Source organism: Zonotrichia leucophrys, chromosome 3 (assembly GCF_028769735.1).
Source record: "Zonotrichia leucophrys gambelii isolate GWCS_2022_RI chromosome 3, RI_Zleu_2.0, whole genome shotgun sequence".
Classification (NCBI taxonomy): domain Eukaryota; kingdom Metazoa; phylum Chordata; class Aves; order Passeriformes; family Passerellidae; genus Zonotrichia; species Zonotrichia leucophrys.
The window spans coordinates 77,727,881-77,746,405 of record NC_088172.1 but is presented as its reverse complement, the minus strand read 5'-3'; positions in this window follow the sequence as shown (position 1 = coordinate 77,746,405).

Genomic DNA, 18,525 nt, shown 5'->3' with positions numbered 1-18,525 from the left:
TTTAAAAATACACAGAAAAAAATGTATGCAACTATGTGAAGGCTCTGTATACACACAGTTAAAAATGTCTTTAATAAAAAAAGCCATTCAACTAATAAAGCAGATTAAAGAAGTGATAATTCAGTGGGGAAGTTTGAATGCTCAATTCCATGACAAGTTCTATTAATATGACTGTTTTTAGGAGACAGAAATGAGAATCTATTTCTCCCAAGGGGAATCTTACAGCAGTCATTTCTCCTGAAGAGAGTTCATTTTGGAATGGAAGGATTCTTCTGAATTGCCAATGGCTCCCTCTATCCCTAAAAATTAATATATGTTTCTGATTGACAGGTTTAATGGACTTCTTTTGCATGATGCTAAAGCCACCTGATATTTGAATTTAGTTTGGAGTTGCATGACTGTCTCCATCCTCCCCAGGACCTTCTAGCTGTACTCTCTCCACACTTAATGAATTCCGATCTCAGGCAAAGTCAGCCAAAAGAAAAGACTGGGCTCCAGTGACTGAGGTTATTTTGGGCACCTCTAATGCTAAAGAGCCTGGCCAATGGAGTGCTGAAAATGAAGCAAACTACAGGGGCTTCCTCTTGCCCAGCATCTCTGTCCCACCATGAACTTCTCCTCCACTGAAGCAAGGTAATAATACCTTCAATAATTTCGATAATTTCTCACACAGGGCAAGCAAGGCCTAAAATAACCTAAAGAGAAGGCCAGATTCAGGATTCCTGCAGGGTGGGAGATGTGTCCACTCATTTTCATGCCAAAAAAAAAGTAGTCAAATAAAAGAAGTAATGGTTGTCTGGGGAAGGCTGAGTGCTGCTGCAGCCTTCGTCCATCAGTGTTCTGGTGCAATGCTTCTGTGCTCCTGCTTCTGAGAGGGGGAAATGAGATATGAAGGTACTCAGCAGGGTGATTAGAGCAACCATTTTCCTTGAAGATAAAATTACAAGAAAAGATCTGTATTATGGGAAAGTGGAAACAGTCATTGCCTCCAAGGCTTCTCTCTGCTGTGGGATAGGGGAAGGCCAGAAGGAATCATTTGCACTGCATATCCTGTTTCATTTCAGTCCCTTCACACTAGTCTATTTTCTATTTTCCATCTTTTCTTTGCCCTGATATACTCACATTTCAGAGGGCTTGGACTGGCTCCAAAGCTATCTTGAATAAGATGAACTGTTTTTCCTATTGGCCAAGATGAAATTTTGACTGAGAGGGTGCATATGTTTCTTGTGATTTCCTCCTGCTTGCCTTTTGCCCAAATCCATGGCTTGTTCCCTGTGGTGTACCAATGTGTTATGCACTTGCTCATCCTCTGATCCCCTTCTTCGAGGTATTTAATCTGCTGCTCTCAATCTGTGTAAAACCAATTTTAGACACCTTGACAGGATTTCCCACAACTTGCGAAGATCTGTGTTTAAAATGTGTTTTCCCAGGAAGCTCAGGTTTGCTGTGCCAAGGGCTGCAGCCTTAGTTCTGATCCACGCCCCCTGCCAGGCATGCAGACCCACACAGGTGCAGGCTCCTGGACTCCTCCTGCAGCTGAGTCTATCCAAGGTGTTCTTTCTTCACTTGGAGATGAATTCATCTGGAGGGACATGAATGGACTGCCCTGGGATTCCCAGGAGAGAAAAACAAAATAATATTTCATAGGAAAGGATTTTAAACAGATGAGAGAGAGCTCCTTCTGATAATGGGAAGCGGAAGGCATGCAGAAATAATGCAAGGTCATGGAGGAAAATAACTGCTTATATTTCTGGAAAGTGTTGAATGACTACAGAGAAATAATTTCAGAATTAAAGGGATGAGTAGATCAAACCCAGACTGGAGGGACAAGTGAGATGGGTGAAAGAGAGAAATGTTGCACATAGATGTGATGGTTTCCTACATTTTGCTCCAACGGATTTGACCCTCCCTACCTGAAACACTTAGGTTGTAAAAATTTTCTTATTGTTAGAAAAAAGAAAATCCACCTTCACAGAACAAAGTCCATTTCATACTTGCACTAAAGAAGAATATACTGTTCTTTTTCAATCCTTCTGTTTTAGCAGAACCTTAATGGGTTTGCCTGGCAAGAAAAGCAGGATCTACAACTGAGACAAGACCTTTATGGAAGAACATATTGCTGCAGATCTAGAGAAAAAAGTGGAAGGCTTAAAGGGAAAGGATGGTTTAGGACATGAAGGGAAAGAGAAAGACACCAGGACTTTTTTAGAAGAGGCTAGACCTAGAATTTCTTTAAGAGTGAAGAGGAGCCTCTCCCCCAAAATATTCAGACATATGTTAGAGAGTCGCCTGTGCTCTTACATTAACACCAAAACCTAATAATTATTTTTGAAATTTCATGTCTGCCTTTTTTCTGAGATGCTGCTACACAGCTCAACAATTGCTAGCCAAAAATAAGATATATTTAATGGATACATTTACTGTCATTTTAACTATCAAAAAATTTTTGGTAACAGTGTTCTATTCTTTTCCCCCAGACACCAGAGATCCAATAAAACATGATCAAGATGGCTTGGGAAGTATGACTGTTAAGACTCCTCCCACCAACATCCATCCAGAGACTGGACAACTTGTGGAAGTGGTCAGAACTGCAGAACTGCTGTTTGGGATATCTAGAGCAGTGGGTTGTGAAATGAGCAGCTCTCTTGCTGTCATTTCCAAAGGCCTGGCATAGTGACTGGTCAAGGGCTTCCACTGGATTCCCTGAGATCCTACACAACATGTGGAAATGTGGCCACTGCCTCTCATGGAAACAGAGGCAATCCAGTTTCCTGATCCAGCTGAGCCCAGAACTCGGCAGCACCTGAGGCCAAGTTCTTCTGCACATATTAAGAACACCTCTCTGTATTGATTTCTTGCCTTGAGGCAAGCCAGCAGTTCCTTACATCAGGCAAGCAGCACCCAGCAGCAGGTCCTGCACAGAGCTGAGATAAAACCACTGCTTTGCAGGTCAGTGACCTCTGGTTTCTGCATGGGACCACAGACCAGAACCACATTGTCAGCACAGTGTCCTGGTAACATCTGGCCCGCATGGCTGTGCTGGTCACAGGGGGCAGCCCAAGGACTCTCCTGACTGCCCGTGGGAGGGATGCAGCAGCAGGGAAAGCTGCTGCACACTAAGCCTCACTGTGTTGCAGGGGTATTATCATGATTAAGCACCAAATCATTCTGTCAACAGGAGCCAGGCTCTTCTGTGGCTGTGACAGGAGTGCTAAGGCATGTGCTGCGTGGGTTGGTTTCAGTGCTGTGGACAAATGTTTTGGGTAGTGTGAACTGAGACCACAAAACTCAGAGCACAACCTGTGGTAAAGAGAGGAATAAGCTTTACACCTACCATGAGAAAGGAAAAGCTTCAGACTCTCTTATTCAGTTGGTTTGCCAGCAAACAAATGTTTATGGAGCAAGAATCACAGGAAAACACACACTAAGTGTTGAAAAAGATGAATGCAATACCTTTAGAGAAAATGCAAGAAGAGGAAAATTTTCTCTTTGTGACATTAAAAACTCCTACTTTACCATGATAATCATCATCATTAAAAGATGTGCCCTGCACACTTGAGGTTGTAAAGGAAGACAAATATCAGATGGCATTGAAACATTGCGTCTTGAAACCCAGTGCAAATAAAAAAGGAGATTTATAACATAATTACATTCCCATTAATATGTTAATCTCTTATATACAGACAAAGAGAAGCAAATACATTACTTTTAATAATTAACTCTGTAGTGAGGTTTTATTGCTGGGAAAGAAGATTTCTCTATGGAAGGGTATTTAACATTTTAATTAAGCTGTTTTTGATAGATGTTTACTGTTGCTTCTATTTCTGCTTAAAACAAAACCATACGATTAGAAGAAAATGTAATTTTGTCACCAAAAGGGAGTTATTTTCATTTGAAGGAAGGTCTTAGGCTCCCTCTTCTTTCTTGTCTAGTTAGTGTACAGCAGTGGTATAGTGTGTTTTAAGAGACATGCATTTCTTATGGAAAGGTCCCATTTTGTTTTCCTTTTTCCTTTCCTTTTTGTGCCACTGAACATTGTCATCATATTTGACCTTCCACTGGAAGGCCGCCTATGTTTTGGTGAAATAAGAAAACTCAGGAAGGATATTTAAAAAATAAGTAGAAGATAAATATATCAGATTTCTCAGATAAAAGCTGCTAAAGTAACCAATGTAATGGGGGAAGTAGCCTCAGTTAATTGCAGAATATCATGATCTAGGTAGGAGAAAAGAAAAAAAATTTACTAAAAAAGAGCAGGACTGAAAGACATAAAGAAATGAAAAGTCTATCAGGGATTTCCAGACAGTAAATCTGGACAATGTAGTGCTCTGAAAATAAGTCAGCAAGGTTTATGCATGGACTGGCACTTGAGCTTGATACGTAAACTGATAATTGAAAGGCTTTGCAGATGGACACCTTCTTTGCAGACCTGAAAATGTGGATACAGATGAGCTAACTCTGCAATGACTTTCTCTGGTGAACTTGAGCATGATTCTAGGAAAAAACATCCGAGTGAGAAAAACCATATGGTGTCCATGGTTCACAGACAGTGCTCGGAGCTGCCACCTGGGAGGGTCAGCTCTGAGCACAGCTTGTGTCAGCATGGCTCTCAGCCCCACTACAAACAACCCTGCAAACCCCCACTTCTTTTCATATAGGTTTGAAATCCAGACAGCAAGGAAGATAAGGAACAGATCAGCATTTGTACTCTTGTTCCTGAGCGAACAAATAGCACCCTCTCATTTTGGCCCATGGCAGTGATTTCAGAAGAAATCTATAGACACAGGTTTTGAAAAAGCATGAAATGTCCTACAGATGGCAAACATAGGACTCCCTTTCTGTGAGCCATCTAGACACCCACTTAAACAAGATCTGTATTGAATTACTTAGATGGAGAAATGCCTTTCAGGCACTTGTAACAGCTCTGGGTACTGTTCAGCAATGAGGGGAGATGAACACTAAGGTTATTTGCCTTAGAAGGAATTAAATGACTGCAGGGACTACAGTAGTATTTGAAGTACTTTACTGGAAAAAGTAAACGAAGTCTTGGCCACTCTGACCATTTACTTATAGTGATCCTGGGTACACAGATGCTGGTGAGCGCTGCAGCCCCAGCAGCACTGTCCTGAGAGGAGCCACAGAGCTTTGGAATCTGTCCCTGGTTCTGGAACCTCTCGGGCTAAGGTGCCAGCCACCTTGTTGGTGAAGGTAGGTCATCATTGAACATGTAAACCCAGAGACACTGGCAACTTGGCAGCTGTCATTCCCACACAACAAACCCTCCTCCTGAGGGATGGCTGGACAAGCATGAGCAACATGACTCAAACCTGCCCAAGAGCACAGCATTTCTGGATTTATTTCTTGTACACATGCTGAGTTGAATGGATGGAAAATCAGGGAGAGTACATTTCTTCTTCTTAAAGAGAAACAATGAAATGGGTGCACATTGGATACTGCAGGACAACACTGCATTGGTGTCTCCCACACCACCCTCCTGTGAGCATCCATATGTGCAGCCCTGCTGAGCTCCACGTGCATGCCAGGTTATTCACATTATCCTGCAGATGATGGGAAGGATGAAACCTCATAAAATATTTTTTCTGAGCCCACTACCAAGGCAGGAGGAGATGGGAGAAGGTGGTACTTTGGGCAGGATTGCTGTGGGCTGGTTCAGCCTGATGAAGTGGCGAGCTGGAGCAAGGAGCGCAAACATCATTGTCCCTGCACCTGTATGTCAGGATGCAGCATCCTTCTGATAATGCAAAGAGCCAGAGGATCTGTCACAGGAGATACAGCCTTCAGGTTTGGTGAGTATTCTTCTGAGTCCTATTCCCTTCTGATCTGGAATTCACACAGATATTGGTGAGCTATCTACTATACTTTTGTGTTATCACTGTGTCTCTTCCCAAGGCAGAGCAGATATGATGCCAAGGCTATCAAAACACTTCCACAAGTTAAATTAACTTCTTCAGAAAATGATTACAATTAGTCACTATGTGACCAGGTTGTCTTTTTCCTGGCACAACTGACAGGAGATATATCTGAAAATGAAAGCTCTGACCACCTATACCAACCTCTTATTTACAAGGACAGCAAGAGATTCTTTAGAATCTCTAAAATCACTTATTGCGACAGACCATCCAACAAGGTTTTTTCTTTCTGGGGATCCATTTCACAGCTTCTAACCATTGGTCATCTCCAGACTACTCTGTGTCTTATGTGTCTGCACCCTTCTGCCACTCTTTCAAGGCATATTTCCCTACCCTCCCTCTTATTGAATAGTACTACTGCTGGAATTCAGTAGAATTACTTGCAGATGTAGGATGATAAACTATATTGTAACCATGACTTTTTCCCTTTCTGTCTACATGTTTTTTCTTCCTCAGATATTATCATGAGGGATTCTGATACCTGTGAGTAGTATGAGGCTTCAAATCCCTGTCTTAATTTTACAGGATGGTCTGTATATTTATTTATATCTGTAACTCTAACACACAAAACTGCAAACACTTTGTCTGAAGAATGGAGAGCAAAACAAAGCTGTATTTCACTGCCAGGATGCTTTTAAGCAATTCCTGAAAAACTTCTTCTGTCTGTAGTAAAATATTCAATAAGGAAAGTATAAGGTGATTATTTAAGAATAAGACAGGCTTTTACTTTTGATTTGGAGAGGAAAAACCCAAGAACAAATGAAAGCCAAGGCACAATAGAGCAGCATGTCTTCTCTGTCAGGCACAGAGGAGGAAATGGCTGCCAGCAGGTACTTCAGGGATCCCAGGGTAAAATACAAAGCAAAAAACCCAACTATGAGCCAGACATCAGAGCAGTTAAGGGCATCATCTGTGCCTTCACAGCCTACCCAAATCTCTTGGAGGTCTGGCTTTCCAACAGTCTTTGCACTAACCCTGTTGTTCATCAGGGTCAGCAGCTGGCCATGCAGAGGGGCCTCTGCTGTGGATCCCTCTGTGTTTCCCTCACCTGCCTGGAAGTGCTACCACAGCAAATAGAGGGAAGCAGTGTCTGCTGTGTGCTGGGCTAGAGGCTACGTGAGCATAGTGGGAGTTGTGTCCTCAGTGCAGCATGGAGGGACAAAATCAGCTTTGCTTTCCTCACAGAAAGATCTGCGATCCTTCAGCTCTGCCCCTCCTCTGCCTTTTCCTCTGCCTCTTCCTTTCTAAGGGCAGCTAAAGCTCTTGCTCAGGTACTATGTAAATATGACATCTGCATCCCATGCTATGAAAGTATCATAGAAGAAAGTAAAAAAGGCACCACAGCCTTGTAAAGTGCTGCAGAGAAGGAGAATTTTGGCAGTGCAATACCATCATTCCCCTCCCCAGCTCTGTTTGTAAGGGCAACAATATATGAGCCCCTTGCCATTACCAAGGAATGCTGAAACAGTAATTTTAAATAAATTCTATCATGTCTTTATGAAGGAGAAAAGCAAAAATGGAATTCTGATGGTGTGATGAACTTCAATTTTTCAGAGATAACAACAGGCAATTTTTAAGGAAAGCCAAATGACTTATTGTCATTCAACAGACTAACGGAAGTGGGTGAAAAGGTCTCTGGCATTATCTGGACAAATAATGATGGAAAGAGAAATGTTCTGGTCCCTAAAGTGGATAGTCTTATTAAAAAAACTATATTGCGGAAAAAAAAATAAAAGGATTCATTTGCAATGAGTCTGAAGAGCAATAACCAATTAGTAACATATCCCTGGGTCCCTGAGAATCTCTCCTAGCCTCCTGCAACCTTGGTCACAGCACATCCTTTGTGCCTCACCAATCCTACCTCTGAAATGAGAATGAACTGGTACCAGCATCACTACCAGACGTGTGTGACTGTTCCTGAAGTTCTCCGAGGACCTCAAATGCAAGAGGTGGAGTGAGGTGCAGAGTTGCTAATTATTTTAAAGCCCCTTCATGTTCATATTAATCAAAGTGTCAAGCTGATTCTCTCTAATTTAACTAAAGAAGACAGAGCTTTCACAGTGGGAAATGATTTAAAGTTCACCAGGCTTGCATGACAAATTTACTGTATTCTTCCCGCTTGCTGGAAGTGTGTGCCTGACGAAATTTCTTTTGCTGTTTCTACTAATTGTCAGAACTGCTTCCAGTGGCTTTAAACAAATGTTGACTCAATCCTGCTGTGACATCTCAAAGCTGAATGTTTGATACCACAGATTGCTAGGAAACACAGATATAGGAATGAAATGTTACTTGAGATCCAACTTGATTGCTGCGGAGTTGGTCTACAAAGATAGAGCCTGACCCAGAAAATGTATTTAATAGACCAAAAAGAAACCTTTTAAAAATGCATAAATACATGTACAAGTGGATCTAAAATATGCATTTGCAGGAGCCAAAACAAGATATTCCTGGAGAGAATAGGCTATCTCCTGGGAAAATATTGCATGTTTCATAACCTTCCATGAATGATTTGATTTTGCTTTAAGAACCAGCAAGAAATTCAGTGCAAAAAATAGATAAATTTACATTTCATTTAAATATTGGCAGTGAAACAAAAGATTTGATGCAAACTGACAAAAGGCAGGAGATTCTAAATGCCTTACCCCAGCTTTTGCTCCTGAGTTCATATCTCTAATGACAGTGTTCCTTTGTGTGGCAGCAGGCAGGATGTGGAGTGTCAGCTGTAACACCAACATTTCTTGGGCATTTTGTCATTTTCATCATGTCTCCAATATCTGGGAAACCTTTGACCTGAAACACTAGACCCAGACAGCCAAGCACAGTCATTCCCCCTTTTCATCTCTGTCAATGCATCCTGTCACTGGTTGTGCTGGTCCTTGGAAGGGCATGAAGTTTTTTTGAGACAGAGACGTTCCAAAGGAGAAGATGGATGAGATAATTGTAAAGCACGGGCATCACAGCACTATGTCAGTGATTGAGATATTAAAAATTAATGGTTTTAACTTATTGTTAGCCTCAGTAAGGGCAAGATAGATAGAGGTAAGGGATTTTCTTTTAACAAGATCCCCAGTTATTCCAGTCTGTGTGATGAGGACCATCATGCAGATGATGATCCCTGGTACACAGAATGGTAAGATCTGGAGTCTGAACTGTGCATAATTCCCTTGCTTACCCGCAGCTGTAGCTATTGCACCAGTACTAGCTGAAGGGATATCCACTGAAGGAATCTGACTTCTGTGTCCTGTGCAGCCTCTATAGAATGAATCTATCTTTACCCTTCTTTTTTTTTTACTTGAAGAACATTCGTCTCTTGGAATCATTGAATGGTTTGGGTGGAAGGGGACCCCAAAGATTATCTAGTTCCAACCCTGTGACACAGGCAGGGGCAACTTCTGCTAGACAAGATTTCTTAAAGCCTCATCCAACCTGGTCTTGAATACTTCCAGGGATGGGGCAACCACAACTCCTCTGGGTACCCTGTTCCAGGACCTCTCCACCGTCACACTGAAGAATTCCTTCTTTCTATGTAATCCAAATCTACTTTATTTCAGTAAAAGCCCTTCTCCCTTGTTCTATCACCATGTGCCTTTCTAAAAGGTCCCTCTCCAGCTCACTTGTACATCCCTTCAGGTACTGGAAGGTGCTATAAGGTCTTTCTAAAAACATTTTCTTCGTGTTGAACAACCACAACTTTCTCAGCCTGTCTTCATAGGAGAGGTGCTCCAGTCCTTTGTGGATCGTTATGGCCCTCCTCTGCACTCACTCCAACAGGTCCATGTCCTTCTTATGGTGGGGGCCCCAGAGTGGGGTACAGGACACGAGTGGGATCTCACAGGAGCAGAGTAAAGGGGAGGAATCACCTCTTTCAGCTTCTTGTCCCACTTCTTTTGATTCAGTCTAGGATACTGTTAGGCTGTCTGGGCAGCAAGTGTGCATGGCCAGGTCATGTTGAGCTTCTCAAAAACCAGCACCCCCAGGTCCTTCTCCCCAGGGCTGCTCACAGTCCAGTCTCCACCCAGTCAGTATCTGTGTTTGGGATGTATTTTTTTTTTTTTTTTTTTAATTTAGGAGTAAAAGGACTTTATATGGGACTTTATTTAGGAGAAAAAGCCATAGGCCACCAAATACTGTGAGCGGAAGATCTGTCATTTGCAATGATAGAATTTCAATAATTTAAAAACCAGCCTGTTGTTTTTAGGCACTCTTCACTCCCACTCATTGCCATTTTGGGGGGAAATCTAAAATTATTTGCGTGTTTCTCACAGGGATGTCAAGTTTTTGACATATTAGTGGTCCACAGGATGAGGTTCTCAAAGCTGTTTGGGTAATAGAGCCACAAGCATCTTTATGAAATCCACAAGAAGCTAGATACACACAAAATTTTATATCAAAATGACTTTGATATTTATTGGAAAGAAAACAGAGAGCAACAGAAAACCAAGGGAAGTGAACTGACATAAAGGACAGAAGATTTGTCATTGTCAGAATTTTTTTCTTAGTTAGCTCCCTCCCAGGCCCCTGTGCAATCACAGCACCCATGTTTTGTGGTGGAAAAGGTCTTGAGGGATAAGAGGATTTCTCAGTGAAACCTATCATTCAGTTCAGGATGCTTTGGAAGCTCTCAGCTCTGTAGATTTCACTGTGCAGAACAGGGGGAGATTCCAGGAAGAAAGTCCTGCTGTTGGTGATGCAGCTGCAGAGGACACTTTTCCTGCAGGGGTGGCTTGTGGCTCATTGCACTGCCAGTGAATTCATTTGGAGAGAAAGAAGCCTACAGAAGAAAAAAAAAAAAAAAAAAAAAGATAAAACTGTGAGGTTTGTTGTTTGCTATAAGCTGTGCCCTGCCTCATAAAACAAAAATAATAATAAAACCTGGCTTTCTTACGTGAAGCTTAGAACTAGCTGACAGCACATTAGAAACTTTTTGGGGATAAATTGAGATGGGGGGAAATTTGGGGATAAAATTGAGATGTAGATAGCAGGAAAGTTAGCCAGTCAGGCGAAGAGAACAAATGGAGTTGAGAAAGTGACTGATGTCACCCTGAAATTCTTTTGAACCTCCTAAGAACCAACAGTAGGAATGTGCTAATTTATTTCAGAAAAAGACTGCATTTCTATCCATAACACTCTGCTTCTTTGTTGCATGATGGAGCCTGGAATCAGGTGTGTGCGTGCCTCTGGGCCCTTTGAAGGAAGATGAGAGAGATGGTGCTGCTGTGGGTGAAGGTGTTGCAGGTGCTTGTGGGGGTGCCAGTGATGGCTGCTGGATAAGGAACACAGCTCTGCTGACACTTATTTTCTATCAGAGCTGACAGAGACTGGAACTCTTTTTCTAAGAAGAGGAAAATAAGCTTTCCTGAAAAATAAATGTTTTATTGGATTGTTTTTCCTCCTTTTTTTTTATCACACCCAGACATACACACCTGAAGGAGTCATTCCAAACATTTCCTTCTGGAGTTTCTACTGATTGAAGAAAGCTGATATTTTGTGAAAGCCTATACAGTTATGTGATTGAAATAGCACTGTTTTTCCAAACTGGGTTTGGCCTTCAAATTTTTTTGCATTAATTTGTTATTCTTGTCATTTTTCTCTTTCCATTGCCATTATTAGAGTGAGAAAAAAATCTTTTCGCTGAGGTAAAAAAAGCAACTTTGGCAGAGGTGGTGATGGTGGGAAAAGATTTAAGGGCAGTACTGAAACCAGCCCTCTCTGATGACTTCATGTTCTATTTCACAATATGGGTTGTAGGCTATATTTTTTCCTGCATTTTTGCACTGCTACAAAGCTGGGTAGGTCACCCCAGCTTCTCCCAATCCATTCATTTAGTTCATGGCTGAATCTCCTGTTTGATGGAGTACCAGCCTACCAGAGGCTGCTGACAAGGTCAAATTCATTGATCTGAGCTTCTCTACCAGAGGAATGGCACGCATCTCTATGACAACAAGTCAGAGGGTTAAAAATTGTAATTTGAAAGAAGAAAAAGCACCTTTGAAAAACAAATATGAAAGAAGAAATAACAACTCCTTTTAATTTGTTGCTGTTTTTGAAAAATAATTTGCAAGAAGAAAAGCAAGCCCTTTTTTTTTTCACTTGTCTAACATTATTCTTGTACTCACCCAGTCCACTGAGACACCTTGCGTTTAGATATTTTACCAAAATTTATTTAAATAAAGTCAAAGAGTTCAAGCCAGTTGTTTGCTATTGGAATCCATAATCATCAAAAATCTCTGCTGAGACATGACTTTGGTCTACAGTCTGAAATAGCCACAGGTTAGACTGAGACCTTGGAGCAGATTGTGCCTGGGAGCAGAATTTCCAGAAACTGAGTTCAGCCTTACAACAACAGAATATCACTAATGGATACCTGTAGAAAAAAAACAAAACAAAACAAAACAAAAACAAACCAAGACCAAAGACAACTAAACCAACATAATAAACTCAGAAGTTAAGAGCCTCCTTTCATTAACTAATGAAATGCAGCTTCTCTATCCTGGACAACAGATCAGGGATTAGAACTCTTGTGTTTGCACCAGATAGGGCTCTGGCCTTCTTTTTTTTGTATCCAGACACAAATGACAAATTTGTTTGCTGCATTGTGATATAAAACAAAATCACCACTCTGCTTTGTAACCTCAGCAAAGAGCAAAAATGCACCTACTCCATTAATTCTTAGTGTTGAACAGAGACCATTTATCCACAGATGCTTCTACTATCTGTGCTCATATCACCTATGGAAATTGGGCAGCACTTTGAAAAGCTGTCATATTAATTATCCTTTCTTGATAATCATTGTAGCGACAATAATTGTGGTGAACTCTTTGTTGATGTTTGCACAGATGTTGAAGGCTGCCCTGTGGAAAGCATCCTTTGTCTTCAAAGCTATGACAAACTATGGTTACTAAATTCAACCTGTCACTCTTGTGCAGGACTGGGAGGAAGATTCTCACTTCCTGTCATTGTACAAATTAAGGGAGACACAATCTTTAAAGTATATTTATTTTAGTGGGGTTATTCCCCAGACTATCCAGCATTTATTAAAAAAATCAATTAAAGGAAACCTTGCTTCAAAGGGATGCTTGTGCATGTCTCATTTAAAAAGGATAGCAAAGGGAATTGTAATTGTTTTTCATGAAAGATTAAAAATGGTAATCAATATATTAATCATGATGATCTAAACCCCAAAGGACACTTACAGAGCCAGTAAGAGAAGTCAAGAGTTTGTTCCATCTCTTTATTTTGAAAGAGCTAATATCATATAAAGATGGAAGTGAGGATAGATGCTCCCAGAAATGCACTGGAAAAGGATAAGATCACTTTGGTATTGTCATTGTACATGACTTCTGCTAACCCTGATTTCCTCATTCACTCTGGGTGAAATTCATCCCTCTTTAGTCCAAAGTATTTGGGTTTTTTATAGTGTGAAAGATGAGGTTTAACCAAGTATTTGAATGATTTGCAAATCTTATGCTTGAGTTGTGTGCAGAGAGTTCCCTTTGAAGGACTAGTCTTCTGTCTATGGATGTTCAGTCCTGGCCCTCACAGTAGCAGAAGGCTCTCTAACCATCTAGCAGGGCAGTAAATAGGAAAATACTACTCCTTACTAAGTGGGGCTCAATAGCACATTTTTACAGACATCTAACATCATCCCTGTGTGGGAAAAAAAAAAAAAAATAGAGTATGGTTTTAAACTGTCTCTTCTGTGTTTAATGGAGACTCCTGTGGAGGCTTCTGAGAGGGCAGCATGGGTCTTGTTGGAAACAAACTTTTCATCAGTTCAATTCTTCAAAAGATTACAAATGCACCATTCTGCAGTTGTAATAGGAAAAGCTTTTCAATATCTACAACCTAAAATGCAATCTTTTTTATTATAAAGCTGTGCATCCTGCAGCCTGACCTACTATCAATTCTACTATATAATTTTGAAAAGTTTACGGGCATCAAATGAAATATTTGTTCAAACCTCAAGCATTTATAAACACATTTAAGTAAAAATAAGAAAAATATAAGCATAAAAGTTACTTTTAAGGGGAAAGGATAAATTTAAATCCTCAGAAAATATCAGATTTATTCTGCATGATTTTTTCCTCTCTGCATTCCATAAATAAATAATTTGGTATAACAGATTGAATAAAATATTGATATCATTAACCTCAGTTCTTTACCCAAAAGCATTTGTTTTGAAAATGAATGGCCAGTATTGTTATAATATAAATTTAATGGGAAAAAAAATACAGACAGGTGGTAGTTAATAGTGGTCCACCCAAATCATGCTATGGGCTGTGATAATAAATTTGTGTGAATAGTTTAATCCCCTTGCATTAAAGATTCTTAGTTGAGCCTGCTGTTAACCTTTGTACAGAATCTGGTAATTCCTTGTAAGGGTCTCATACACACGGAGTAATATCCTTTTTGGGGTAAATAGTAGCTTGCCTCCATGAGTAATATGGTCATTAGTTTCAAAGGACATTTTTTACTGTGAGTGATACCTCTCTGCATTACATGCCTAATGTCCTTTAATGCATGTAAATGATGTTGACATATCTCAATGAATTTATACGGGTGTTGATTATTAACTAATACTAATAATAAACAACAAAATTGGTGCCACTAATTGACTCTTTAAGATGTTTTTTCCAGTTCCCAATCTCAGAGCACTTTAAAAATATTTGGTGTAATAAGCCTCACAATACCTCTAATTGTTATGTCGGGAAATTGTCATTGTCTCTTAACACTTGGAAGAAAAAAAAATAGCACAATGACATCTAATGATTCACGCAAGGACAAGGTTTTGCCAGAGCTAGATTAGTACCTGTGCCATTCTATTCCAGGTTTCTGCTCTCACCACAAAACTGGGCAGTTTTCCCAAAGCAGCCTGCTGTCAGTAAGAGTACTTCAAGACAAATATGAGCAGTAGAGAACACAGGGAAGTAGATAAGTGGGAAAGCATTGAATGAGTCTTACAAGTCCAGCAAGGAGATGGCTTAGGGACTTCTTCATCTCAGAGCAGCAGGGCTACCTACTGTGCAAAAGAAACCTCTCTTTAGGTGAAATCCTTATGAGCAAGCTTGGAGAAGCCACAGAACTGAGATGACCAGCTATTAACAGAGGTGACTCCTCCAGCCTGCTGAGAGTCCGAGATCAGCTTAGGTCCTACACAGAGACAAAATCAGGCACCAGCAAGATGCATACACTCTCTCTGCCTAGAGAGTTTCTGTTTGTCCCTCTCAAAAAGAGCTCGCACATTGGATTTTCATCCCACTGAGGGTCAAATCAATCACAACATAAGAGAGCTGGAATCCCTCTTCCTCAGCTGAAGACACCTCCACACCCATCAGAGTATGCTCTGGACCTGGCTGCAGCCCTAGCTAACACCTAGCTGGTATATCTTGCTTGTAGCACTGTGAGCCCATATAAATATTAGACTTCCCAGGACCCAAGGAGTGCTCCCTGGGCTGCTGGAAAACCATACAGTGCTGGTGGACACACTTTACCATGCCGACAATAATGGGGACAACGCAGGATTTTGACATCCCTCATTTCTTTTCCTACCAGTTTTCCAGATGTGTATAACTGGATCATCTCTGAACATTTTTCCACACCACCTGGTTAGACCTTTCTGTGGCCATTTCAGCTGAAGGTGGGGAAAAATGATACTGTATTGAACTCACATATAAACTGGGTGAAGATAAAGGATGCAAGATTAATTCAGACCTTTCACAATGTTGCAGTGATTCTTCATATTGTTTAAGAATATGATCAAATTCTATAAGCATTTATGACTGCTACTGCATTAGTACTAATAGAGAACATCCCAATAAATTCATTCTGTTCAGCACTTGTTCATCTTTCCTATCTACATAGTGCAAATAAACCAGCTCCACTTAAGAAAAAAAAAAAAAAAAAGAAAATAAGATCTGACTCTGTTAAAAACCTTTAGCAACATGACACTTTCAACACTGCCTGGAAACAGTGGTTTGGTGCTAATTCAATGGGAGCATTGCAACTCACTGAGTCCCCAAACTTACCAACCCCCAGTGCTTTCAGATTTCTCTCAAGTGAGCATCCATCCAGTTAAATTTGAGATTGCTGTCAAGAAATCACAGGCTGAGATATAGGGGACCTGAAAGAAAAAAATCTGCATTAAGCCATAACTAGATAATTTTCCTGGTTAAGCCTTAACTAAATGAATAAATGAATAAATAAAAGTAAATAATCCTACAGGAAGCAGTGTTGTGAGAGATCCATAAATAAACAGAAATTAGTTAAAAGCATTATTTGAGGAGTAAAAGAAAATAGCAAAAGTCAAATTGCAGGGCTGAATTAGGGTAGTCATAATGAAGTTTTCAAATATATTTTCAATTGAGAGCTATGGAAAGCAAGATTAAATTTGACCACTTAGAAATAATAGCAACAGTGCCCTGGGATTTGGATTCAGAAGGAGTAAGCTCTGGAAAAGCTCACTTCTTTTTGCTTCTGTCTCTGCTCATCATGAGCAGGCATTTAGCCATGGCTAGGGTCAGATCCCACTGCCTGATACAACAAGCTTTAGAAAGTGTGTGGAGAATTAATGCCCAGGGGAAGATGAAGTCTCAGAGTCCTCAGTCTGGCATACCAATGCTTTATCTCAAAATTCACAATGTAAAAATGACAGGACGTGCCTAATGATGAATCTCTTAGTCCTTTAATATGGTAAAAAGTCTCAGCAGCATAGCTGTTTCCCACAGTCCACTTTAGCTGGCTGTGAGGAATGTCAAAAGCTCCAGAGAATGGAAAAAGCTATTTTGAGAGAGGTGAATTCATCCCTCCTTCCTTGCATGTTAAGAAAGGAGCAGCACAGGTAATTGACCTAGTGCTTATGTACAAGACCACCTGGAAATAACCCTGAGTGAGATTACACTGATACACAGATCTGAGGATGGACCCTGACAGGTTTGGGAGGTGGGTCTGTGCAAACCTCATGAAATTCAACAAGACCAAGTGCAAATTCTTGCACATGGGTTGAGGCAATCTCTTGCATAATGACAGGCTGGGTGGAAAATGTGTTCAGAGCTGCCCTGAAGAGAGGGGCTTGAGGTTGTTGGTGGATAAGAAGCTCAGCATGATCTGGCAATGCACACTTATAGCCCAGAAAGCCAATTCTATCCTGTGTTATGAGACAGAGTGGAAATTTTCCAGAGTAGAAATCCATTTTGATTGAGGTGAAATGCACATCTTTGAGTTAAGTCAGTAGTTTGAAAACACAGCTGTTTAGTCTTGCTGCCTGTTCTTGTAAAAAGCCTATGCTTGAAGAAACTGCTGCAATCAAAGGACAGAGATAAGGGAGGGCAGACAGAGAGACAGTTATGAGAGAGGGCAAACTGACCCAGGAATTCTTTCTGATAAAGAAGAATTAGCGACAAATGTCACACGAAAACAGGAGAATGAATATGTATGAACCTATTGTGAAATTGCATGCAGATGTATTTGAGAGGGAGATAAAAAGGATCTGGAGTTCCCAGAGGTGCATATGTCTATTGAGGGGAGCAGTCCCCACATGTGTCCAGCGCTGTAATAAACATACCGGCTTTACAACTTCCACAAAACTTGTGGAGATTGTTTGCTTCCGCAAATCAGTTACATCAGAAGTGTGACCAGCAGGTAGAGTGAGGTAATTCTGTCCCTCTAGTCCACTCTTGTGACACCCCAAATGGACTCTTGTGTCCATTTCTGGGGCTCACAACATGAGGATGTGAAGAACAGATTAGTCAGAGAGGTTGTGGGGGTCTACCACACTGGAGATGATCAGAGACTGGAGCCTCTCTGATATGAAGATAGGCAGAGAGCTGGGATTTTTCTGTGGAAAAGAGAAGGCCCTGAGGTAACCTTTTAGCATCTTCAGTACCTAAAGGGGGCTACAAGAGACCCACAGAAGGAGGACAAGGGATACTCGCTTTAGACGACTGAGGACAGGTTTGGATTAGATGTAAGTAAGAAATACTTTACTGTGAGCATGGTGACACTCAGGAACAGGTTGCCCACAGATCTTATTGATGCCTCATAAAAGGCAATGTTTAAGCCAGGCTGGACAGGGCTTTGAGCAGCCTGGTGTAGTGGAAGGTGACCCTGCCCATGGCAAGGGGGTTGGAACTAGATAATCTTTAGGGTCTTTTCCAACCCAAACCATTCTATAATTCTATGAATCTATAAGAACCTCCTTGGTTGTGGCAGCTTCTCTCAGAGGTTACATAAGCACAGATTCTATTCATAGTTCTCATGCCCAAAAATTTTTTTCCAATTTTATGTCAACATTTAAGATGTCCATTTGTTTATATTTGGGTCACTGCTTAAAACTCACTGTATGTATGTCTGTGAGGAGATGGGCTGGTTGCAGGAAAGACTATGGGTAGCTCAAGTCTTCAGATGAATTGCTTTCCCCTCTTTTAAAAGACTCAAAAGCCAGCCAGGCTATATCCAGATATAAAGGTCCGGCTGACATCCCAGTCATGGGACTCAGTCTTCTTTCATCTTGTATCCTGGCCTTAGCCTTCCTTTTATTGCTTTAGGAGTAGCCATGCCTGATGTGCAGAATTCCACAGCCAGGGAGGCAGCAGCTCTT